The 26,900-nt window shown below is 41.8% G+C and overlaps 1 long non-coding RNA gene across 2 annotated transcripts in view; it reads right to left on the bottom strand.

Annotated features, from left to right (window-relative positions):
* Positions 1-5,951: 5,951 nt before the first annotated feature.
* Positions 5,952-26,900, bottom strand: part of LOC132540190 (uncharacterized) — a 73,573-nt gene continuing 52,624 nt past the window's right edge. For both annotated transcript variants that reach the window (XR_009551409.1, XR_009551410.1), the window contains exon 3: positions 5,952-6,091. This is a non-coding gene — a long non-coding RNA (uncharacterized LOC132540190). The remainder of the gene's footprint in view (positions 6,092-26,900) is intronic.

Raw genomic sequence — 26,900 nt, 5'->3', positions numbered from 1 at the left:
CGGTGTAAGGATCCCAGTTCCAGCCCCCTGCTCCCCACCTGTAGGGGAGTCGCTTTACAGGCGGTGAAGCAGGTCTGCAGGTGTCTATCTTTCTCTCCCCCTCTGTCTTCCCCTCCTCTCTCCATTTCTCTCTGTCCTATCCAACAACGATGACATCAACAACAATAACTACAACAACAATGAAAAACAACAAGGGCAACAAAAAGGGAAAATAAATAAATATAAAATTTTTTTTTAAAAAAAGGAAACATTGACTAAACCATAGGATAAGAGGGGTACAAATCCACACAATCCCCACCACCAGATCTCCGTATCCCATCCCCTCCCCTGGTAGCTTTCTTTTTAAAATTTTTTAAATATTTATTTATTTCCTTTTTGTTGCCCTTGTTTTTACTGTTTTTGATGTCGTTCGATAGGACAGAGAAATGAGAGAAGAGGGGGAAGACAGAGGGGGAGAGAAAGACACCTGCAGACCTGCTTCACTGCCTGTGAAGGGACGCCCCTTCAGGTGGGGAGGAGGAGGCTTGAACCGGGATCCTTACGCTGTTTCTTGCACTTTGGGCCATGTGCTCTTAACTCTGCTACATTACTGCCGACTCCCAAATGATCCAGAATGTGCATAAACCGGGAATCTAACCTATGGCTTTCTTATTCTTTATCCCTCTGTGTTGTATGCTTCACATTGGTTTAGTCTCCCCCCACCCCCGCCTCTGAGAGATTTGGTTTGGCCCTTGCTAGTTTAGTGCCTCTTTTTCTCCCCGCCCCCTATGCTACATAGTTGGGGAGTTCTTTTTGGTTTTTTTTTTTCCTCCTCCAGGGTTATTGCTGGGCTGGGTGCCTGCACCATGAATCCACCGCTCCTGGAGGCCATTTCCCCCCCCCCTTTTGTTGCCCTTGTTGTAGCTTCGTTGTGGTTATTATTATTGCCCTTGTTGACGCAATTCGTTGTTAGATAGGACAGAGAGAAATGGAGAGAGGAGGGGAAGACAGAGAAGGGGAGAGAAAGATAGACACCTGCAAACCTGCTTCACCGCCTGTGAAGCGACTCCCCTGCAGGTGGGGAGCCGGGGGCTCCAACCAGGATCCTTATGCAGGTCCCTGCGCTTTGCACCACATGCGCTTAACCCACTGCGCCACCGCCCGACCTGTTCGGGAGTTCTTGGCGCAGCAGTGAGAGGAGAAGGATGCAGGACAGAGCTGTGTGGTGATTAGTTTGGGTTAGTTTATGAATCGTTGTTCGTGAATAAAGAAATAAAGCTTCTCTGCCCAGCCGTGTGTCCGCGAGTCTCTCTCTACCGCCGCAAAGTTAGCCTGGCCTGCTGGAACCCCGAACCCTAACAACACCTCTGGGAGTATGGACCCAAGGTCATTGTGGCATGCAGAAGGTTGAAGGTCTGGCTTCTGTAATTGCTTCCCTGCTGAACATGGGCATTGACAGGTCGATCCATACTCCCAGCCTGCCTCTCTCCTTCCCTAATGGGGCAGAATACACTTCTTGCCAGAGTGTTCAGGACTTGGAAATGAAATTACCTTTGCAGACCATTCTTTGTTTTCTCACTGTCTTCCCTATTGAGCCATTTATGAGGGCTAGCTCTCTTCAGCACAAGGCAGCCACCTGATTCTCCTTTATCATTCCAAAACTGCTTTCACTGCTCTTTCAGCTCCAGTTACTTTATCTTAAAGGCTAGCTGAATTTTTTCTGCTACTGCTAGACTCTATTTCTCAGACAGAACAGAACAGTTCCACCTCTGTCCCTATCTTCATCTGGTGGGCAAAGGAGATAATTCTATTCCTTTGGGGTTATGAGTTAGACAAAAAACAAAACAAAACAAAAAATCAAAGAACTAATGGAAGATTCCAAATCCTAGCAGGGTGTGTGTACCCTAATGTGGTAAAGACCTTGAAAAATGACCTTGATTTCTTGATTAGTGTGGTCTGTTTTGCTGAGTTCAAGGTCATTGTGTATTCAGCAGAAAGTCATGCTGTTTTTATAGCCCTTGGACAGTAAGAGAAAGCAATGCATATTATGTGGGTAAGTTTTACACATATGATTCCAAGAAAAATTCAGTACATATGTTCTCACTCAAACAGAACTCACTAAGTAAATACTTGATATCTAAGAAGTCTTAGGAATTTTCATGAAAAATGTCTTCAAAGTATTCCTCCTTTTGAACCCAGCAGTCATGTTTTTCTAAGAACAGGATTTAAATATTGTCTATTGAGTGGGTGTTTGAAACATTGCCAACAACCTTTTCCCTCAATTTCAGGATTTCTACAAAACACTGAATGTATGTAACCACAACTATTAAAAGTCTATGCAAGGTGTGTGTCAAGTAGCTGGATGTGTGCTCAGTGCCTAAAGTATATTGTCTCTAATACTTATAACAATGTTTGAAGGTAGAGAGTTTTCTCTCTCTTAAAGGAGAGGGAACTGAGGCTCAAGTTTTTTGATTTGCCCAAGGCCAGAGGTGACAAGTCACAATGCCAGAATTCTATTGAACTATCTCTGTTGAAATCTCCCAGTTAACTTTGTTCAATCCAGTCATTTGCCAAGTGAATCTATGTACCAGGTGCTTCCCCTCTCAGTACAGAGGAAAAAAATAGGGAATGACCTTGAGATTATTGTACTGATGGGCTCCTTTAATTTAGTCCTTCAGTGTGATTGGAGGTGGCAGGTAGAAGAGGGAAGGGTTAATAAGGTTGTGCCAATTAAAATGTATTCCATTATACATAATAGTTACTTCAATTCAAACTGCTTTCTATAATCAGGAGGGCACAATGTGATTGAGAATACTAGTTATCTCCTAATAGCCATTCCCTCTTCTACCTCCAATTTTTAACCAGGTATGAGGCTTTCTACAGCCACAAAGTAAAATTGATATTACCATTGCATATCTACATACTAGCATATAAAGAGAAGTGCTACATGCATTTTCTAGGAAGTGGCTTTTTTCCCCTTCTTCCTTTTTTTTTTTTTTTAATGATTTAATTGTAAAGCTTTTAAAATTTTTTAAAAATATTTATTTATTTTCCCTTTTGTTTTCCTTGTTTTTCATTGTTGTTGTAGTTGTTGTTGTTGGATAGGACAGAGAGAAATGGAGAGAGATGGGGAAGACAGAGGGGGAGAGAAAGATAGACACCTACAGACCTGCTTCACCATCTGTGAAGCGACCCCCCTGCAGGTGGGGAGCTGGGGGTTCAAACCAGGATCCTTAGCCGGTCCTTGCGCTTTGCGCCACATGCACTTAACCCCTGCGCTACCACCCAACTTCCTTTCCCCTTCTTGTTCACAGGATTCATGTGTAATGGTGGGAGCTGAAGCAGTCATCTTAGACCATGGGGGAATATATTAGGTGTTACCATATGTAAAGTGTACTGCCTAGGACTTGTCTACCTTTCTCTTAATACAAGAAAGAAAGAAACTTTTAACTTGGTTAAGTTGTTCAGCTATTTGCAACTAAGTCTAATCTTCACTCATATATTTGCATAGATAGATGTGTAGAGGGAAGGAGGGAACTTTGGTGTTAGTTTTGTTGTCTCTTTCTTTCTTTCTCTCTTTCTTTTCAGCAGCTCAACGACAATATCAGGGAATCACTATTGCCTAAGATTTTTGTTTTTCCCTTGGGGTCAGTTTCATCCTTCAAGCTGATTCTCTTTTATGGGGTGAGATGGCTATAATAAAAATAAGGATACAAACTCCATTTTCAATTTTGAGAGAGAGAGAGAGAGAGAGAGAGAGAGATTGAGAGAGAGAGAGAGAGAGAGCCACATCCAGAAATCCTCATAAAATGATGAAGTCCCTTTCCCAGAAACTCCCTGACATCTTATTGTTTTTTATAGTCCCAAATTAGGTTAAATGCAGCCAGAGAAATTTCATGAACTCATTGACTTAGTTACAACAGGACCAAGCATGGGAGTAAGACAGAATAATCGGGTCCATTGTTGAAAGGAGGGAGGGGGGTTCCTTTTAAACTGGAGACAGTATGCTGAATTAGGGTTAGTATAGTTGATAGATCTAATCTTCATAGTTGGTACTGTCATTGAAGGGTTCCCAATGGGCCACAGTGTGTGTGATGGGGGAGCCGCATGATACTTTCTTGACTAAGGAGTCCGTGCACTGTCTCGCAGCCTCTATTTCAGGAAATGGAGAGATGCTGATGGATTAGAGGGAGTCGTTTTACAGGGGAGTCCTGTAAGCAGATAGTCCAAACTTTGTACAACTCTGTACCCCCTTTCTGAAACAAAATCTCTAGATTAAAGAAGCAAAATCAAAAACAAACAAACAAAAAACAACAAAAAGATGACCACACTGACTAGATGCTTATAGTATAGATAATGTAATAACCCTTTCTCCGGAAGATATTCTTAGGCTGAACAAAGAAAACACTTTGCACTGATGCAAACCCTGGACTGCTGATTGGAGCTGAACTTGTCTACCTTTGGAGACTATAAAATGGAGTCCTCTGTGATGGACTAACAGCCATCTATCTATCTCCACACTACCAATCTAAAAACCAAATCACTGATGAAGTTGCTCTGTCATTCTCTATATATACAATATATACAAGGTTCACTGTTTACCCCTCAGCTTTAAATACCCACCTTCCCCCTCATAAACATGCATGATATTTCCCTAAATATCTCCTAAATATGTAAAAACCATTGCTAACCAGATTCTCCTCAGTATTCTACTACAGACTCCCCCCTTCCTCTTTATTAAATTTGCTCTACAGTCTGTGCTGGCCAGCTCATTTCCCAACTTGTAAACTGCATTCTTGTCAAGAAAATCCCTTCTTTTCTACTTATCTGTTCTTGTAATCTTTTTATGCAGTGTCTGGTCCTTGTGTATACACAATAACACTGGTGAGTGACTTCCCAGGGTCATTTTTGTCACTTTTTATTTCTTTGATAGAGAGGAGCGAGCAGGGGGAGGGGTGGTGGTGGGGGTTGGAGATAGTGGAGAAAGACACCTGAGCACTGCTCCATGATGCTCACATGTGGTGCCCATGCTGGAACATGGGCTTCATGTATGCTCTGGGTGGACTATTTTCAGACTCCTGGTCCAATAAGTTTTGGATGAAAAGTCCAGACAATGGGTCCATGGAGTTCCAAGATAAATCCCCCAGAAACATGTGGTACTATACCCTCCCAGGTTGGAGCTTCCTATCAAGGGATGCTACCTGAGAATTTCTTCTTTAGCTCCCACCTCCTACTATCAGACTCTTCAAAAGCTATCTGAGGTGCTCATAGTTCCCGGTATTTAAATTCTCTAACATGAAAATTTCTTCCCCAAAGTTTCTCCCAAAGTAATTTGGGAGGTGTATTATATTCAACAGCACAAACTTGTTGACTAAGTTAGATACTTTCACCCCATGTCCTCTAGCATTAGGGACACAGAACCAGTGGGCAGTTGAGGTGTGACTATAGCAAAGAAGCAACCAGACTCAGGCTCATCAGAAAGGGTAGGGTTGAATATTAAGATGGTGTCCTGAGTCCCTCCTGGGATAAGAAGTAGGAATAACAGGAGTTATCAGGAAGTAGTGATAGCTGGTAGAAGATCAAAGTCAATTTCTGTGACTTAATAATTTAGCTGAGGGCTTGCCTCATGCAATCTATTTGTAGTGATAGAATAGCTATCCTTCAGTTCTGTGGCTATTGAGAGACAAAAACTCTGTTACTTCCCATCTTGGATACACACCCATGGCTGCCAAAATCTTTGAAGCTCCGCTTCTTACTCATTCATCTGATCTGTGGTGTGCTCACATGGGTCAGTGTGAAAGCCAGAACTCCATTAGTGTCCCTAAATGGCATGAGGCAATCAGGAGGGCATTCATTCATTCAACCATGTCAGAGAAGGAGTAAAGCCAGAAACATTAGTCTGATATAGGACTAGAGGAAACTAAGGTCCAGTGGAGAGCAAAAAGTCTTTTCTATGATATCCATCCAGCTAATTCATTTGGAGAACATCTTTCAAGAGGTCATCTGGGGGTTGAGCAGTGGTGCATCTGGTAGAGCACACACACTGCAGTGCATGGCAATCAACAATAGTGCACAGCATTCAAGTCCCTGGTCTCCACCTGCAGGAGGAAAGCTTCAAAAACAAGGAAGCAAGTTGCAGGTATCTCTCCACACCTCCCCTACACACTTACCTCTCAATTTCTCTCTGTTTGTCCCTGAAATAAATAAATAAAAATAATTTTTAAAAAAGGTCATCCAATTACTGGTTAATTTAAATCTTGTCACTTCAAGCAATTAAACATTCAGTATTCAATTGAGAGGGAATGGGGAAGATAGGGAGAGAGAGACACTTGGCAGCATTGCTTCACCACTTGGGAAGCTTTCCCCTGTAGGTGGGGACTGGAGGCTTGAATCCTGGTCCTTGCTCATTTTAATATGTGCATTCAATCAAGTAAACCACTTCCCACTCCACTTCCTCATCCCCTTTCTCTTTTTCTTTTTCTGTTTTCTTCAGAGAGAGACAGAGTGGTAGAGAGGCAGAGTGAGTGAGAGACCACATCACTGAAGCTTCTTACAGTGTGGTGGAGGTCAGGCTAGAACCTGGGCTGTACACATGGCAGAGCAGTACACTATCCAAGTGAGCTATTTTGCTGGTTCCTGAAATTCTTAATTGTTGCAATTTATCCTTTCACCAGTATTTCTATAATGAATGAACTACTCATATGAAAATCACAGGGTAGGGGAAGGGTAATAAAATAACTTGTAAAAATGCAGATCCCTTAGTTCCAAGGAGAGAGGACCTTGCACTCTAGAGTTTCAGCACATTAACTTCAAGAGACAATGCTAGTAATAATTCCTTGCAGTTTATGGGATTCTATGTTTTATATGGATTTTGGTATGACTTTTGTATTTCATCTTGGTCTCACTGCAAATGTCAGGGAAGAATTATCAGAGCAGTGTTGCTATTTCCATTTCATAGAGGAGTGATCACAGTTTTCAAGTGGCCTTTTGGAGAAGTTACATGCTCATAAATAGAGTAGGCTGGACTGGAGTTCAGGCTGTAGAGCACCAAATTTAGTGTACCTGCCACCACTCTGGACAGTAACTATACTCACAGTAACTAACTGTGGAATAGTCTGTTGAGTCACTGTTTAAAGGGGGGAAAAAGGTATAATCTGAGCAGCTTCACCTTTTGTGGAGAGAAAATGAATCTAGGGGTCAATGAGATGGATCATGGGGGGTGTTGGGGGTTCTGTGTTGTCATACACTTAACCTACATTCAAGTCCCTAGTACACTACATGGGTATACTGTGGTTCTGGGGGAAGCTTTGGTGCCATGGTGTCTCTTCCTCTCTCTATCTGATAAAGCTGACTTGGAGTGGTGAAGCCTTGGCAACAAAAATAAAGTATAAAAGCTTAGAAAATGTCAATAACTAGCACATTGAAGGTCAATATGAAGACCTAACCGTAATATTGAATGTGTTCAAATTGCAAGTGTCAGTATAATAAAGAATTGTTTTTATTACATATATAGATTTGGCCTGGTCAACTTAACTAATGGGTTTGAGCAGAAATAATTAAGTTCTTTAAGATTTTGTTTATTAATGAGAAAGATAGGAGATAGAAAGAACTAGATATCACTCTGGTACATGTGCTGCTGGGGCTTGAACTCAGGACCTCATGCTTGACATGGGTGTTGGTAGGTTGATCCATACCCCCAGTCTGTCTCTATCCTTCCCTAGTAGGTATCTCTAGCTCTATCTTTTTCTCTATCTCTACACACACAGACACCAGACACACACACACACACACCTTTAAAAAAAACTCAGGATCTCAATTACCATGTTATTGGGGTCAAACGGGCCTAGCCTGACTTGGTTTCCTGCCTATAGGTTTGGTTCTACTTCTAGGGAAGCTCATCTAGTTATCATACAAGGTTGGCTCTTCAGGGTCAAAACGGCAGACCCTTTCCAACATTGCTTCAAAAAACAACCAGCTGCTAAGACTGTATAAGCTGAATATGTCTTTTGTTAGTCTACATGAAGTTTTATATCACACTGGGTGAGAATGCAGGTTAATTATAGTTGACTCTGAGTTAGAATTAATTCAGGTCATTTGTGGATGTAATTTGAGTACAAATTATGATTGTATTTTTCCAAGTGCTAGTCAGGTTATGTATTTTTCCATGATCTCTATGTTTAATTGCCTCTGGACCTTTTGTTGTTGTTGTTTGGTCATTTGGGTTTTTGTTTACTGGCTATTGGTTTATTTATTTTATTGCCACCAAGGGTTTATTACTGGGGATGAGTGCATGCATGAAAAATCCACCACTTTAAAAAAAAATAGAACACAGAAGTTAAGAGGGAAGGGGGAAGGAGGAGATAAATACACTATTATTAGCTTGTTTTCAAAATGGTCTGTAATTATTGTTTAATAATCCTTTGAACCATTTAGGTGTATCAAAATGTATGATGCATATAATATGTCTGAACTGTTCCAGTGCACTTGGAGTATAAGAAATAGCACTTTATGTTTATAGCTCAGGATCAACTCTCTCAGGGTGTGATAGGCCCTCAGGGTTAATTTCCCTTAGTGTAGGAAGTGGTGGAAAGAGATCTCTGCCAATCATCCACTTGATCACTAATGGAGAGGATTTTTGCCCAGGCTGTCCAGACATCCTCACCAAATCAGATGGCTGAGTAACTGCTCCCAATCCAGGAACTTGATATCTGGCCTTGACAATATCCAAGCAGCATCCTTTTTCCATGGTCTCACCACTTCCTGGGTACTAGGTGTTCTTTCTTGATGGAATCCTCTACCAGTGAACCAACCACTTTCTGCCTAGTACCAGTCTTATTTCCAACTCCAGACACCAACCCATCCTTAAATTCAGCCTGCTCTCATCCTGAAAGCCACTGCTTGTTTCTAAACACAAAATGTGTCCCCAGGGACACAGGGACCCATAAACACAGAGGCTGTCTTTCTCTGAGGTGGAGTAAGAGGAAGGTTCTCTTCAGCCATTGTTGATGAGTCCACAACAGGAAAAAAAAAAAAAGTCTTCACAAAACCATACACCACAAAACAAGGCAAGGCACCGGATAATGCCATGATAATTCACTCTAAAAATGATGCAGATACATATAGAACTCTTCCCGTTTGTAATAGCAATTTTGCTTAAATAATACTTTTTTTTTCTTCTGTTATACGGCTGTGTTCCCTTCCTTCTCTCCCCCAATATATTCTGTCCTTATAGCTCTGAATCTATTTCTCAATTATCCATTTCAGTCAATTGATGATCCCCACCCCATTTTCTGTATTAATTAGTGTCAATACAATTTTTATAAAGAGCTGCTCTAAGTTTGAAAATATAATTGAATAAAATCCTAAAAATACTTTGCATATTCTTAATTTTTCTGTCTTTTGTACCAACTTCACTTTATCAAGTTTTACATGATAATTAAAAACCTATTCCTCAGATGGATGTGTGAGAAAATGAGTAGTATCTGGCTCAGCTCACAACTAAAGCTAAAGCAAACAAGCACAAAGAAATAAATTATGGTGGGGTGGGGGTAGGTAGCATAACAATTACATGAAAGATTGCCTTTGTCTGTTTCTGCCTACTTTGTAATAGTGAAGCAAACCTGCTCCCTCTACCCCTTTGGAGACCTCAATAAAATGGTGTGCTTTTGGAAAGTGCAGGTGCAAGGAGAACTTCTGGAAGTGATCTGTAGTCTCCTAAACACTGGTGTAATAAAACTCTCTTTCACCAAGAACCGGCTCAAGTATTGTGCTTTGGGGATCATTTCTGCAACACCTTCAGTTATCCAAAAGCAGAGTGCCCTTGTGAAATCTTTCATTAGCCAAACTGGTGTGAAGTGAAGAAGCAATTGCCATGAACTTCTACAAAAAATTTAGAGTGTGTCCAGATCCCCACAATCTACTAAGTCATACTAAGTAGCAATAAAATATAAAATGACAGTATAGAGTAAAAGTGGGAATAACTTGAATGCCCATTGTGTATAAAACAAGTAATATAAGTACAATGTTGTTTCACCTACCAGAACTTAGAAGACACACATGCTAGAAGGCTGGGAGTTGATGATGTTGGAGTGTTAGGCTGAACCATGGGAGATTTTGGTGGTGGAGGTACAAAATACCAGGTATAAGAGAGGGGTAGAGGGCCACCTGTTAACATCTCCCCATCTGAATCCATCAGGGCAGAAAGATCTATAGTGTTCCCACTTCTACGTTGCCTGTTCATGTTGAAGGTCAAATGTTCTATGTCTTCATCTGCTGTCACTGATATGAAAGACCTAAAATACAATACTGTGTTGACTACTTAGCCTCATTGAATTTTTCTATCATTCATTTCCTTGTGGGCAAATGAAACATTCTGCAATCCTGCCCTAAACCTCTGTGCCTTGCAAAATTAAAGCTACACCTTTCTACATTCACTGCAGTACTGCCACAGCAAAAAATATCTTATGCAAGTGCTTCATGATGGTTTCTTGGATAACTTCACTGACCAAGAAAGGGACCTTGATCCCTGGAAATTTCCTAATCAAAGATTTCACTGCTTGGGGGAAGAGTCTCAGCTGCACTTAGAGCAGCTCTGGGCTCCCTAACGTTTCCATACATAAGCTACTCTCTCTCTCTTTTGATTGAGGAAATCAGATAAATAAATCGCCAGAGAAAAATATAGATGTTCCATAAAAAGGACATAGTCTAAGATTTATGGAGTACAGAGAGTTAAAGGAAATTGCTGAGATGACTAGAGAGGAATGACTTCCTGTAGAGGACGATATTGGACCATAGGGAGAGCGTTTGAGGTTTCAGGCATGGCACCATTAACAGACGGAGATGAGAACAATAGGCTGATCAGTGTTGCTGGAACATAAAGCATGAAGAGACCAGGAGTGAAGCTGGCAGGAGAGGAAAGCCAGGTACTAATGAGACAGTTTTGGGTGCTGCAAGAGAGAGTTGGGACTTCACCTTGCCATTAGAGGTCCTCCACCCTAAGTGCACATCCAGGTTTCCTGGGGAATTTGGAAAAAAGAAAGACAGATTCCTTCTCCCATCTGCTCCAATAAAATTGGAATCTTTTCTTTTTGGGGTGGGGGGGAACTGAATACTATAATCTTTTAAAAAGCTGCCCAATTGATTCTAATGTTCATGTAGGCTGGAAAACCTGACAGGAAACCTTGAAGGGCTTTAAACTAGAGATAGACATGCTTTTAGAAAAAAAAAAAAAAGAGGTGGCTAGATGTCAGGAATGCAGGCCAAAGTGGAAGAGGAGCCAGTGTAGCATCAAAGCTGTGGAGGACAGAGAGAAGTGTGTGTACACCTACATAGGAGCTAAAATCATGTTAACACTCAGTGATCAAGGAAGAAGGGGAGGTTGTCAGGTTGACCAAGGGTTCTGAGCTTGAGTCATTGGACATTCCTCTAATGGACAGGAGGAAAAAAAGTCCAGGGGATTCTGGGGAGTTTTATCATGGACCTGTGGGATAGAGATGGGGAAGCTGGAGGTAACAGTCTGGGGCTTTTGCGTCATGCCAGGTGGGTTTAGTTAGCACTTCAACACTGAAGGAAGGATGCTTTTCATTTTTAACATACATTGAGAGTAGTCTTCCACCAAGTCAATTTTCTAGCTTACAGAGGAGTTTGTGGATATTAAAAGCCAGGAGTGGTGGAGAGTTGGGTGGTAGCGCAGTGGATTAAGTGCAGGTGGCGCTAAGTGCAAGGACTGGAGTAAGGATCCTGGTTTGAGCCCCTGGCACCCCACCTGCAGGGGAGTCGCTTCACAGGCGGTGAAGCAGGTCTGCAAGTGTCTATCTTTCTCTCCCCCTCTCTCTCTTCCCCTCCTCTTTCCAATTCTCTCTGTCCTATCCAACAATGATGACAACAATGATAACTACAACAATAAAACAACATGGGCAACAAAAGAAAATAAATAACTATTGAAAAAAAAAGCCAGGAGTGGGCCCCACCCCAGATCACCTCCTGAGAAAGCGCGTGATGTGTATCTCCAAAACCTCAAAGTCAGGTGACTAGAGGGAGTTTGAAAATTATCAGGGCAGCTGTGCTGGTGGGTGGCAGGACTCACTGGGTGAGCTCTGGGTCTCCCTGCCAGGGACTCTGTGTGAAGTGGGTTGAGGATCAAGCAAGAATCTGTTCCTTTGAAGAATTCTTCCCAGGAGTCACTTGCTTTACCAGAATGCTCTCAGAGGACAGTAAAGGCCTCCTGCTGCCTGATGGAAGGGACAGAACAGGGAGGGGGTTATACTGGAAAGGAATCTTATGGAGGGGTGATTGTTCAAGTAAGTTCACTGAAGAAACAAACTCCACCCCTCCTCACCCCTTCCCTCCCCCTCTCCCCAGGCCTGGTAAAGATAGTTAGGGAAGTGGTTTGTAGACAGAATTAGTTCTGAAAACTGAAAGCCTGCAGAAGGACCATGTTTTGTACAAAAGAGTGTTATGCAAATGCTTCCTGGGTGTGGTTCTAATGCTCTGGGGTGGTTCACCCTGGCTTCCAGGTTAGGGCTCTGCTGCCAAGTTTGGCATTTGAAGGTACCTGGGTAGGGTCCAAGGAGGCAGATGCAGGTAGAGGATCAAGAAATAGTGGGGCCAGGTCACTCAAAAAGTACATACATTTCCATGTTCAAGAGTCCAGGTTCATACCACTGGTCTCCATCTACAAAATAATAAACAGTGGAGCAGTGCTACAGGTGTCTCTTCTCTCTCTCTTTCTCTTCCTCCCTGTCTACCTTTCTGTGTGTCTCTCACACTCTATTAAAAAAAAAAAAGCTGGCCACCAGGAACAGTGCAAACATGCAGGCAACCAATCCCAGAAATAACCCCGGTGGCAAACAAGAAGTTTTCAGTGCATTTCTTTATTTACATGTATCAATAGCTACACACATCACAAATATAAACATGTGTGCATATATATACCTCAATGTAAGTGCAGAAAGGGGCATTATCAGTGTTTCAGCATCTGTTAGCCACAGTGTCCATTTTACCCTGACATACAGAGAGGGAATCAGTCCTTCTTTGAGGACACAGGAAAGACACAGAAGTGTGCCTCTTCTATAACATATCAAAGCTTCTTGCTGTGCTGAAGCAGGATATTTCAGCAGGATAAAGCAGGATAACCTGTTACAGGCAGGGCTGAAGTGATCAAAGTGCAAGCTGATGATCTAGAGTCCTTTTCTGTTCCTACCCTGAACTTCTAGGGACATTCTGAGGGATACTCCCCCTTTGTTTCTCCCTAGGTGCCAAGGAAACCATCTTTCATTGAGTAATTGGTCCACTGTGCTAAACCCTGAAGACAATTTTGTGAGAGAGGTGTTTGTGTTGCCACTTTATAGGTAAGAACACTTTAAGAGGCACTTAAACACTTTGGTGAGTCACCACTTCAGAGCTTTTCTCCTTAACAGATTTTAAACTGGTTGGGGAGGGGCAACCAGCTTTTTTTTTTTTTTTTTTTTTTGCCTCCAGGGGTATTGCTGGGGCTTGGTGCCTGTACTAGGAATCCACTGCTCCTGGAGGCCATTTCCCCCCATTTTTGTTGCCCTTGTTGTTGTTATTGTTATTGGATAGGACAAAGAAATCGAGAGAGGAGGGGAAGACAGAGAGGGGGATAGAAGGATAGATACCTGCAGACTTGCTTCATCGCTTGTGAAGTGACTCCCCTCCAGGTGGGGAGCCCAATGGGCAGAACTTGGATCTTTAGGCCAGTCATTACACTTCACACCATGTGTGCTTAACCTGCTGTGCTACTGCCCATCCCTCCCCTTTTTTTTAATGTGCTCAACCAAAAAGACCTATTCCATTCAGCTGTGACAAATTTACATGAAGCTGTGGTTTGTGTTAGTTACTAAGGTAATTACTGTATAATTACTGCATGTTAACAAAATATATAACTCCCCCCCAACACACACACACACCCCAAAGTCACTTGTGGGAATTCTGAATACTAGTGATAGTGAATCTGGGAATCTAATTCAGCTCATCTGAGGTCAAAATCTTTGTATTTTCTGTCATGTGGCTTCTGATAAAGAACTAAGGATCTCATTTTATCAGCTTTGAACAGATGAATGAGGAACTACAGGGAAAAGCTTTGATAGTTGTAAGTTAAAGTGTCTGTAAATCTTAGTCTTAACTGATGAAAAGAAAATGAAAGACATCAGTTAGAATTTCAGAGATTCAGGATCTGGGCGGTGGTGCAGTGGGTTAAGCGCAGGTGGCACAAAGCACAAGGACCAGCATAAGGATCTCAGTTCGAGTCCCCAGTTGGTTCCCCACCTGCAGAGGAGTCACTTCACAAGCAGTGAAACAGGTCTGCAGGTGTCTTTTTCCCCCCTGTCTTCCCTTCCTCTCTCCATTTATCTCTGTCCTATCCAATATCAAGGACATCAATAACAACAATAATAACCACAACAATAAAATAACAAGGGCAACAAGAGGGAATAAATAAATATTTAATAATAAAAAAGAATTTCATGGATTCAAACATGTATTGCTCAGGAATTCTCAAAAGTAGAAAATTTAAGTAGAAAGATGGACCTTGGGAGCCAGGCAGTGGCACAGCAGGTTAAGTGCACAGAGTGCAAAGCACATGACCGGCATGGCATCAGGATCCCAGCTGGAGCCCCTGGCTCTCACCTGCACAGGGTTTGCTTCACAGACGGTGGAGCAGGTCTGAAGGTATCTTTCTCTGCCCCTCTCTGTCTTCCCCTCCTCTCTTGATTTCATTCTGTCCTTTCCAACAACGACAGCAATAACAACAACAATGACGATAAACAGCAAGGGCAACAAAAGGGGGAAAATACTATTTAAAAAAGATGGACCTCAACTTTTCCATCTCCAAGTAAGAAAAAATAAGGTTCAGTTTTTCCCAGAGTGTTAACTGGTTAATATGTACATTGTTTACTGATCACAATGAAAGAAGAAAAAGCTGAAAGAGCTCTGGGTCATTAAAAAAAATGAAAGATTGTGATTATCACTTTAAAGAGGGTTATTTGTAAAGAGAATATGGACTTCTGATTATAATATATTTTTTTAAGAATGCATAACTACTTTACAGAGCTCATATGTGATGGACAAAGATAGCAACACTGGTTTTATTTTTTGCAAGGGGAGTTTTATCTACTATAGTTCAAATCCACCTAAGAGCCCTTAGGATTTGGAGACTTTGGTTATTCCCCTTATTTGAGTCAGGCTCAAGTACAACATGCACAGGCTTTAGATGCTGTAAGAAAGTCATGTCTTCAAGCCAGGAATGATTCACCTGGCAGACTGTGCACCTTACCATGCTCAAGGCCCCAGGTTAAAGCCCAGATACCACCAGGGAGTATCATGACACAGGAGAAGGAACAGAGATAGTGAAATTGTGCTATGCTCTCTCCCTCCATCATTCCCTACCTTTTTCCCTCTTCCTCCCTCTTTACCTATCTGTATGTTTGAAACAAAAATAATGGAAAAGTCAGCCTGGGAACAGTGGAATAGAGCACATGCAAGGCCTTAGCACCACAAAACACATCCTAGACTTCCTGAGGGATATGAATACCTCGCTGATTTGCTTTGTTCTGTAGAGAAAATGAGAGCTTGGGAGCAACATTTGAATTGTTAGGACTGTTAGGACTGTAGAAATTTATGTCAAACTGGGCAGGAGAGACAGCATAATGGTTATGAAAAAGACTTTCATGCCTGAGGCTCTGAAATTCCAGGTTCCATCCCCAGCACCACCATAATCCAGAGTTTAGCAGGGCTCTGGTATCTAAAAAAAGAAATTTATGTCAATCCAACCTGGATTCTCAATAGGGCAATTTCAATGTGTTTTGTTCTAAACCAAGATACATTTTCCTTATTTAGTCAAAAAAAGATAATTAGTTTGTCAACAGAGTCTTCAAGGATGAATGCCAGAGACAGAGAAAATGCAATATCTTCTTTTCCCTTTGTTTTCCTTTCTTTCTCCTCTGTCTTCTTCCCAGACCATTGCTCAGCAATTTAAGGTGATATGGAGAATTGAATCTGGGACTTTGGAACTTCAAGCATGAGAGTATCTTTGTTTAACCATTACACTATCTCCCTCATCATCTTCCTAAGGATGTGTCAGAGACGTCCAGGTACTCAAAGGGTTGTATTTAGCTTGTGATACTTCCCTAGTGCTGTCCACAAAGCTCCTATGTAGTGCTGGAAATTCAACCCAGGGCCTTATACATGATAAGGCATGCACTTTAATCATCCACCTGGCTCCTGGCTCCTAGTGGGTTAGTCCTAAGGGACAGAACACAGCAAGTGTGATGGATGTCACAGACTCTGACTTTCACTTTGCAGATCCTGTCTGGTATCAGTGATCGTTGATGCTATGGTCTATTTACATAATCATTGTTTTGCCTGAGACCCGCCCTGCCTGCAGGGTATTGGTTTATCCCACTGGTTAGAACCTTTGCTACAGCTGCTATGGAAACTTTCTACCTTTGTGCTCTTTTCTTTTCTCCACCCCCTCTCCTAGCCATTTCCTTTTCCGACCTGCCACTTCCGGTTTCTAAGATATAAAAAGCATTGTCTCTGATCAATAAAGGCATTGCATTGCGTTCCCACTCCACCACGAGTTCCTGGTCTCTTCTCTCTCCTGCATCGCTGAGTAAGCAGCAGCCCAGGTTGGCTCAGGTCCAGTTCTCTCCAACCCAGAGCACATGCCCGGGAAGAAAAACCCATGAAGCTAGCCTGGCAAGTGAGCCAGCTAACTGGGAGATGCTCTTTGGAGAGGCCTCTGAAACCAGTGAGAGGATTCTTGCTCTAGGATTCAGAGAGGAATTGAACCCTGCCATCCACCCTTTTGGTGAACTAGAAAACAGATCCATGCCATATGGAACTGGAGATAACTGCAAGCCCAGCAGACACCCTAATTGAAGCTTTAAGAGATCCCTAAGTCAGGGGACTTGGCTAAATAGCACCTACATTCCTGACCCCCAGAATATCTACTAAGTCACTGAGGTTTAGGTTAATTTGTATTGTCTTAGGTAACAACCACTTCATCCACTCCAACTCCTGTGTTGCCAGGGAGCTGATGGAGACTTGGTGCTAAGTTTGGTACTTTGTGTGGGCTCCCAGAGACTCAGAACAGTTCAGAAATCAGGCTCCTGAATTCTCAGGAGGAAGTTTTTCAGTACTTCCCAATGCCCTTCTAAATTCTAGCATTGCGGGGACGTGCCTTGTTTAAACCTCCTTGAAGTGTGCACCCACACCTTTACCCAGTAGGACATCTCCATTCCCAGATGATAAGAAACAGGACATAATCTGGAGGACTGATTTGGAAGCTAAACTGTCCATTCCATCATACCCAGGCAGGGCTTCCAACTCCAGGCCAATTCCCATTCCAAATACTAGTTTTCTCTTTTTACTTGAAAAACTTCTGCATCCTCAAATCTCCCTAGAGAGGTGATGCTAATGTTTTACAGCCTTTCTCTCTCCTGCTACAGCTCAGTTATTTTCCTCTTGTTAGTTTGTAGTAAAATGAGCAGCAACTTCTCCCATGTCCCCCACCCCCACCTTCTGGCCAAGTCACAGATTGATGGGTTCCCTGCTATAAGCCCCTGACCCTCTAGGGAAGGAAAGGGGTGGCTCTGGGAGGGGAGGGGAATGGTCCCAGCAGTATAGTTTTCAGTGTCTGGATGGAGGATGGAGGGGATAGGTGGGGTGAATGTGGGTGCTGCTGGGAGCTGGAGAGCCTGGCTCCATCTAAGACAGAGAGGGAGTCCGAGGCAGTGGCAGAGTTAACACTGAGCTCTGGGCAATAGTGTAAAGGTCCCAACCAAATGAGAGGTAGGAGGAGTATAGAGCTTGGGAAGACAGACAGCTATGAATCTAAAAAAAAAGGGTTAGGCCAGACTGAGGACCAGGAGTTCAAGTCTCAGACACAGGTATCAGCATCAAATAGACCTTGGTGATGTTTGCTTCTTGACTTACACTAAAATGACAGTCTGTCCAGGAGGACTTTTTGCCCCCAGTTGCAACAGCAACCAAGCTGGAGGTATTCTTCATTTTAAGCAAATTTCTCTCTCAGAGGGTTCTCACACTCTAGAAATGGGCAAGAAAATAGTGTGATTGTCCTTTGTCTTTCATTCTCTACAAATGTGCGCCCTGGTGGCCCTTTGGGTGAGGGTAGGACACCAGTCCAGGGCAGTGGTGGGCTGTGGTATGGTGGGCTGCATGCTTCCCACAACTTCTGGTATATCTGTGCCTAATAACAAGAAAGAGGGAGCGGGTCTCCCCAGTGCTTTACTACTTTAGGATTGGGGGAACAGTGACTGGTGAGGACAAGAGGACAGCACTCCTTATTTCAGATGAAAGACTAGGGAGATAGCATAATGCCTGGAATTTTACCAGAAGAGGATACAGACATACTTGAAATATATTATTGATACCTGGAAGTGCACTGAACTTGCATGCTGGAGATTCCAGAGGTTCCAGGTTCAATCCCTGGCACCAATATATGCCATAACTGAGTGAAGTTCTGGTGTTTCATCTCTCTCTGTGTCTCTCATTCTCTTTCTATCTCTCTCTTTCTCATAGCAGTAGTAAATAAATCTTTTAAAATTATTTAAGATAGATTTAAATAAATCTTATTAGACTCTGTAGAGGTTGGCAAATGGGGAAAAAAAGTCTATCTCTTCCTGCTAACTGGTAGAGGTTCCAGCCAATTTATAGACCATTTCTAAGTCTCTTGTTCCTGAAGTGATTTTTTTTTTAATAGATGGAGTTAAGACTACAGAAGGGCAACCTGCTAGTTCTTGCCCTTGGATAAATTTTATTTAATCAAATGCAGTATATGTTTATTTATGTGGCAAGATGTGTGTTCTATTTGGTGAACTGTCTCCAACCAGCCCTATCCTTGATTAAATGTTAAAAAGAAAGGAAGAAAGAAAGAAAGAAAGAAAGAAAGAAAGAGTGAGTCACTTCAAAATTTGGGTACTTGAGAGGCTGGGGAAAAGCTCATCTGGTAAAGCTGACATCTTTATGTATAAGGTACTGGGCTCAAGCCCCAACACCACATAGGGATACCACAAGACTAGAGAAAGCTCCATGGATGGTGGAGTAGTTCTGTGGTTTTTCTTCTCTCCCTCTCTTCCTCTCTATCGGAAATTAAAAAAACAAAAAAAAAACATTGTGAAGGAGGCTGGCAGTGGTGCACCTGGTAGAACACACATGTTACCATGCTTGAGGATCTAGGTTTAAACCCCTGGTCCCCACCTGCAGTGGGGAAGCTTTATAAATGGTAGAGCACTACTACAGGTCATCTTTCTCCCTCTCTCTCTCTCCCTCCTCATTTCTGATTATCTCTAACAAAAAAGAAAGAAAAAGGGGGAAATGGCTACTGGGAGTGATGGATTCACTGTGCAGGTGCCAAGCCTTAGCATTGGCCTTGGTGGAATGAAAAAGAGAAAGAGATAGACAGACAGAAAGAGAGAAGGAGAGAGATGGAGAAGTCAGCCAAGGAGTGATGGATTAAGGCATGTACAAGGCTTCTCTGGCCACTGCTAGGCCTCCTTCCTTCCTGATGTCTTGGCTCAAGCAGTCTCCTTCAGATGGAGCAAGTTCTCCACCTCATGCAGGCCTCCAAGGTTCTCACTCAGATGACACACACACAGCACTTGAACCCTGCCTCTTTTCCTCATTTACCTTTTCTCCCTGACCACTGTGGGTATCTGGAATTTTACCAGAAGAGGATACAGACATAATACAATATAGGAATTTCTATACTTGAAATATATTACTGATACCTGGAAGAGGATTATCATAATCTCCTTAATTACATGTTTGCTCCATTTTACTCTCTTCTTTTGTGCTGTGCTTCCACGAGTTCTCATAATAAAAAATTGTCTGAAAGAGCCATCTGCACTTACACAATTAGCACAATAATGGTCAAGATAAATTAGCTTTGCCTAGACATAAAATGAACAGACACAACCAGTTCTCATTAACCAAAAGAGGTCATACAGTGATATGATATCCAGAGAGGCTAGTTCAGTCAAAAGTAATCTGCTCTGATTAAAATAGAAATGAAGTAGCTAAACAATAATAAGGAGTAGTTGCCAAATTCACTTGATTTCATCAGGAGACAAGGGGCTGGGAGGATATGGAGGAAGATTCTGGATTCTCATCTAAGCAGAGACACAGCACACTAATTTCTTGATCTAGTGTCAGATTACTAGCTCTTCAAATGAATATACCTAGATAAATTTAACAGGTTAATTGGATTACTTGCTTTTGCACCACATTTATTTTCTAATGAGCAACCTATAGGATTGCACTTAGAAGCACTTTATAAAACAAATGCTCTCCCACAGATTCTTCTGTATAGTCTGACTTAATTTGAAAACATGCATCTCAAAAATGATCACTTAGAATCAGTGAGTCTAGTTTGGCTGACTTGTGCTTTTGCTCTATGATACTGAAGAGGTAGGTGATTTGTTTTTTGGGGGCCTCTAGTTTTCAAGTCTACCCTTCTCTGAGAACCCTGCAAACAACTGCTTGAGTTCTATCTAGGTCTGCCACCAAGGCATTTTTTTTTTAATTAAGATTGTGGTAGAAGGTAGACAGATTTTGAGAGTAAGAGGTCATAGAAATTGATTTACAAGTACCACAGGGGCCTGGGGAGTTAATGCAGCATCAATTTGCATGCCTGAGTCCCAGGGGCCACAGGTTCAATCCCCAGCATCTCTTTATGACCCTCTCTTCCTCTCCCCCCTACCCATAATCAGTAAATATCTCTTTTGCTACCATTTTTTGTTTCTTTGCTTGTTTATTTATTTATTTATATTTACCAGAACACTGCTCAGATCAGTGCCAAGGATTGAATCTAGTATCTCTGGTGGCACAGGCATAAAAGTCTACTTCATAACTTAGAACAGCTATCTTGTCTCAGCATTTTGAGGACTATGTAACTTCATCATTTTAAGTAGATTCTTATTTTTTTTCTTTCAATATCAGTTAGAGAAGGAGAGAGACACACAGAGAAGAAAAGACATCAAAGCACCATTTTCCCCACTTATGAAGCTGCCCCTGTATTTAGGACTCCCACATGGTCTCACAGACTTGAGCCCAGGCCCTAGAGCATGGTAAAGTGTGTGCTCTATTGAATATCTCCCCAGCCCTAAGTGCATTAATCATTTAAAAAAATGTATAGCAGGCCTATGAACAATTCATTTAACAGTCATATCTTTCAACATCATTTCATTTTAATATTGTTGGGTAAAAAAACTAAACTACAATAAGGAGGTGAATTACAGACTTCTATTAGGCTGGAGTTTTCAAAGGGAAGCAGAACTTATTATCAGATGCTGGGCTTATTGTTTTCAATTATGCTTTGTTTTAGATTGAGACAGAGAGAAGAGATAAGAAAGGAGAGAGAGAGAGAGAGAGAGAGAGAGAGAGAGAGAGGGAGAGAATGAACAGCACCAAAGCTTCCTTTAATGCAGTGGGGGCTGGGATCAAACGAGGATCACATATAGGCAAAGCGAGCTATTTTGTGGCCCTCAAGTATCCTTTTCTGTGTATGTGTGCAGCAGTGGGGCTTCACACATGTACAGTTCTACTGATCCCTGACCAACTGTTTCATCCTTTTTATTTCAGATAGAGGTAGGTAGGCAGGCAAACAGTAGAATTGATAAGCATAGCTCCACCATCTATGGAGTTTCTCCTGGTGCTATCCATAGTGCTATGCCTGTGTGGTACTGGGGCTTAAATCTGCGTCCTTGTGCATGGTAATGTATGTGCTATCCCAGGTGAGCTATCACCAAGGCCCTGTGTATGGCATTTAATCTGATCATCACAGCAACCTCACCACTTGTGAAACGATCCCCTGCAAGTAGGGAACCGGGGGCTCGAACTGGGATCCTTACACTAGTTGTGCTTCGCACCGTGTGCACTTAACCCACTGCACTACTGCCCCATCCCCCACGTATCTCATTTTTATAGCATGGCTATGACTTCAAAACATTCTCTTTTATATGTTATCTATCATTGTTGCATGTATAAACAGGGGGTTCCAAAGCATCCAGTTACAATGTCATCACGTTTGGTGGATGAGCAGGCATAGGAATGGGGAAAAATATCTATAGTGGGTTTGGAACTGGGTATGAAAATATACAGGGATATACATATGGAAGTAGTGAAGAAACTGAAGAAAGAATGAGTTTATGTACAGGTACTGTACTGGTTTACACCAGTGAGTTGCTGTACAGGTACTCTGTTATTAAAACAGAAAGAGAAGTTTAAACTTGGGTTAAATAACAAAGAGATCCACCCTCATTCTCCTTCCTTCTTTTCAAGTCTATCTCTTTCACCCCCTTCCCACTGGTAGATTCCCTTAGGGTAACCATTTGCCTGTCCTGGTTTTAGCACTGAAAATCCTGTTTCTTGGGGGGAAATCTCAGTCCCCAGCAAGCCATCTTAACTTTCCATCTCTTACATTGAGTGCCCTAATAGAAAAGCTCGAATGCCTAAATAATTGTACGTACACTGTGGGTTGAACTTGAGAGTCATAAGTGTGTGGGGGAAGGGGGTAGGACTTCAAAATGGGCCTCTTCTGCTTTTGCTAGGGTACAGAAAGTTAGTCCCCTAAAAATAACCTGTCACCTTGAACTGAGTAAAAACATAGAGGAGAAGGAGTTCTTCCAAATTCTGCCATTCTCAGAGTTATTCACTTGCCAAGTGCAAATGGTGCTTATAATTACACATATGCATGTGTGTGTCTGAAATCACTTGCCTCTGTAAAGGATATTTAATGCATAAGTATTGTTTGGCTTTACTCAGTAGTCCTCTCAAATACAATAAGCTTTATTTATTATTGTTGTTATTTGTCAGACTACATCCCAGTTTTGGCTTATGGTGGTCCTGGACATTGAATCTCAAGCATGAAAGTCATTTTCCATAACCATTGTACTGCCTCTCCAACCCTCATGCTGTCATTATTTAAATACATTGTAATAAGTAGTATTTAGTAACCAAAATGAAATGTCAGTTCACTATATTCAAAGCACATTTACTTTATGTAAATTTGTATCTACGGCTACCATGATGGGTGGTGAGGTTGGGGACTGTGGGGAGAGTATGTTCAGGTTGTCCTTGCCTGTCAGCAGATTATGCATTTACTTTGGATGCTGGTGGTATGCAGTACAAATGAGACTTGACTCAGGGAACAAATTAACATTGATACATTCAATCCAGCTACAATTGTACTAATTCTCCTTGTAAAATATTCCCCTCTTAGCTTCTAAGAATGAATCTTACCAGTTGCAACCAATGAGACATAAAGTAAAAAATGACCTTTTTTTTTATAAGGAGATGTTTTATTCTTCTGATAAAGGGAGTGGAGTTAAAGGAAAGTTTATCATCACTCTTTTTCTACTTCTTCCTCTCTGGTAAATAGATGTGATGCCTACATCTGAGGTAGTTGCATTAAACCTATGAAGGAATAAGCATGATGATGATAAGAAAGTACCTAATAAATTAAAGAGAGAAAGCATTTAAAAGAAAGTGAGGTTCCTAAATAGGTTTCTTGATGTCCCTATTGATGAGCCAGCCCATCCTTGAGATTATAATTTTTCATGCTGAAAAGCAAGATAAACAAAGCATAGGGGGCTGGGCAGTAGTGCACCCGGTTAAGCACACATAGTATGAAGTGCAAGGATCTGGGTTTGAGTTCCTGGCTCCTCACCTGCCGGGAGGGCACTTCAGGAGAGGTCAAGCAGGTCAGCAGGTGTCTATCTTTCTCTCTTCCTCTCTACCTTCCCCTCTCCTCTCAAGTTCTCTCTGTCCTATGCAAAAAGGACACCAGGAGCAGTGGATTAATAGTAGTGCTGGCACTGAGCCCCAGTGATACCCTGAAGACAATAGCACTACGTGGGAGTGCATGCACACTGACAACAGTTTGGGAAGAATGTTTTCATTGTATAGATTTTTATCTTAAATAAGAAAGAAAATATATTTTTGTTTTTCTCAATACTGAGTGATTATTAAGTATCAGAGCATCCACAATGTGCTCTCACTGCAGTAGTTCTGAGGGAATAAGAGGTGCTAGTTTCTTACGGTAAACACACTGTATGAAAACTTGTCTATTCATCTGGGAAATTAGTCTCATCTGTGCTTTGTTGTTGTGGATGAGCAGGAAATAGACTGAGAACAAGGACAATGTGTTTATGAGGAGGCTGGATTGAGTTCACTGCAAGAATAAAACAACTGCCTATTGTGGGTGGGGAGTTGTGTTCATGAATCTGATTCCATCTATAGAAAAAGAAAAAAAGAGGATGCAATACAAGAGCTCCATGAGCCTATCCCAAGCCCATTCAAATACCCTTTCTGCTGACAGGATGATAGATCTTACTTTCATCAAGGAAGAGCCAAGAGATAAAACATTGATCATGTGGGGGGAGAGGTAAACAAAGTAAAGAACACATCAACCCAAAGACTCAGAGGAAAAACATGCCTCTGAAAATGATTTTTGAAAGAATCAGATGATTTGAGGAAGTGTGTTGTATCCTCAATAAACTGAAGAAGTCAGGGGAAAGGGATAAAACACTGAAAGATTCAAAGAAACAAACACATCAAGAATCCTAAAGCCTCCTAGTTTCTACTGGGGACCAGCCCTGCTATTGGATCTGGGGCTCAGTCTGCTAAAGCACAACTCACAGTGCCATAATAACTAACTCCAAATTGAGTTTTAATCATGAGTTGTTATGTCATGAGGTCCTACTGTATTTAAAAGTGTTTTATTTAATAGTCACAGCCACTCTGTTTTGGAAAGAAGTTAAATTGCCATTTCCTAAGGAGGTAAAGCAGAGAACAAACAGGGGAACGGAAACCACTACAAGTTTTTGTTTTGTTTTGTTTTATTTCTTAACTCCTATTTGCTTCATGAAAGACACTAACAAATCCTTTATTCCTTAGAAGAATGGAAGTGATTGGAGATAATGAGGAAAAGAGGTAAGGGAATGGCTTCCACCAGTTGCTGCTTCTATCCAACCAGCATTCAATTGCTGGAAGCTGAATCACAAACTGAAAACTCAGATGAGTGACTCAGTGTGACAGGAACACACTGCTTCTGATACTGACACCTGTCCATCTAATCTGTTTTCTCTGAAAGCAAACATTAAACCAAAACTCACAACTTTTAAAATCCTTACTCATCTCTAAGAAAATACCAGTTCGTGGTGGAGGTGTGCCACGGAAAGGGGACAATCGTTTGACAACTCATAAGCTCTCCATATGCCACTCAGCAGCCTGGACCACACTGATGGGCCTGAGGGAAGGAAGAGGCTAGGAGCTGAGCCAGTTCTAGAGGCCTGCCCCCTTGTCCCCAGGGCACAGACTGGGTAAAGTGCAGACATCTGATCCACTCAAAGAGGAAGTGCAGTGTATCTTTGGAATGTATGATCTAGGGACCACAAAGCACAGTGCTTATTTTCTCTAGTACAGACCAGCAGCTCTGAAGTCTTCAAACAATACTTCCGGTTACATAGAGGAAGCTGGTCTGTACAGAAGGAATGAAATTAGCACCCAGAGATGCAACATGCAAATCTCTCCCCAGCTATTCCCCAAGGGACATACACACCTTATCCCTCCAACCTTCTAAATACATTTACCTTTGAGTCTGAAAGAGCATGAAGTTAGTTTTGATATTTACAACCAAAAAATACATTATTTTTTCAAAAGAACTATTTATGGCTATAGGGATAACATAAAAAAATTCTAAAATATTGACAGACAACATATTAAATAAATTTTACTAGAAACTTACCATATAAGAACACTATCTGGGAGTCGGGCGGTAGCGCAGCGGGTTAAGCGCACATGGCGCAAAGCGCAAGGACCGGCATAAGGATCCCAGTTTGAGCCCCCGGCTCCCCACCTGCTGGGGAGTCACTTCACAGGCAGTGAAGCAGGTCTTCAGGTATCTGTCTTTCTCTCCCCCTCTCTGTCTTTCCCTCCTCTCTCCATTTCTCTCTGTCTTATCCAACAACAGCGACATCAATTACTACAACAACAATGAAAAACAACAAGGGCAACAAAAGGGAAAATAAATAAATAAATAAAAAAAACATTATCCACTCTGTGGCATTTTTTTTTCTCTTCCAAAGACTGGAAGATAGATAATTTCATAAGAGTGCAACTTTACAACACATCATTTCACCTAAAATATGCTTTGGTTAATTTTTTAATAGGAAAAAGTCTACATTTACACATAAAAGGGCTGAAAGCTATCTCACAGGGTAGGGTGTGTCTGGTATAAGCACAGAATATGAGCTCTGTTGGTTTCAATTTGAAAACTGATGAGCCTGGAGTGAGAGACAGAGAGAGATAATCCCTTGAGACCAATGTCAAGGCCTTGGTATTCTCTTAGAGCCCAACTTTGGAAGAAATGCTTCCCTGAGTCTTTCCATGGTGCCAAGAAGATATCACATACACTCTCTATAGCTCCTACCCCTGTTCCTTTCACAGGCAGTGTGTCCTACTCCAGTCTGCAGTCTGAGGTTCCACTTAGGGATATCCTCATTCCAGGCTCATCAGTTTTCAAATTGAAACCAACAGAGCTCATATTCTGTGCTTATACCAGACACTTAATTTCTCTCCTGGCTACAAACTATGAAGGGTCAGAGAGTGTAAGGAAGATTTAAAATTATAAGATAATTGGTTTTAACTTTTCCAAAGCTATTCATTTCCCTACATCTCTTTTTTTTTTTTTTTAAACTTTCTTTGTCCAGTCTTTGTTTAGGGAAATAATCAACCACATCAAGGACAAAAAATCCAGCAGCCAGGAAGGAGGAAGCAAGGATCTTGGATCACTTGCAGGAGGAAGTGTATGTGGATACTTCCCAGATGACATCCGATCTCATGAGTGGGGTCTTACTCCCAAAACAAAAAATAAAAATAAT

This window comes from Erinaceus europaeus, chromosome 9 (genome assembly GCF_950295315.1).
Source record: "Erinaceus europaeus chromosome 9, mEriEur2.1, whole genome shotgun sequence".
NCBI lineage: Eukaryota > Metazoa > Chordata > Mammalia > Eulipotyphla > Erinaceidae > Erinaceus > Erinaceus europaeus.
The sequence above is the reverse complement of the archived record's forward strand: the minus strand, read 5'-3'. Positions and strand labels throughout refer to the sequence as shown.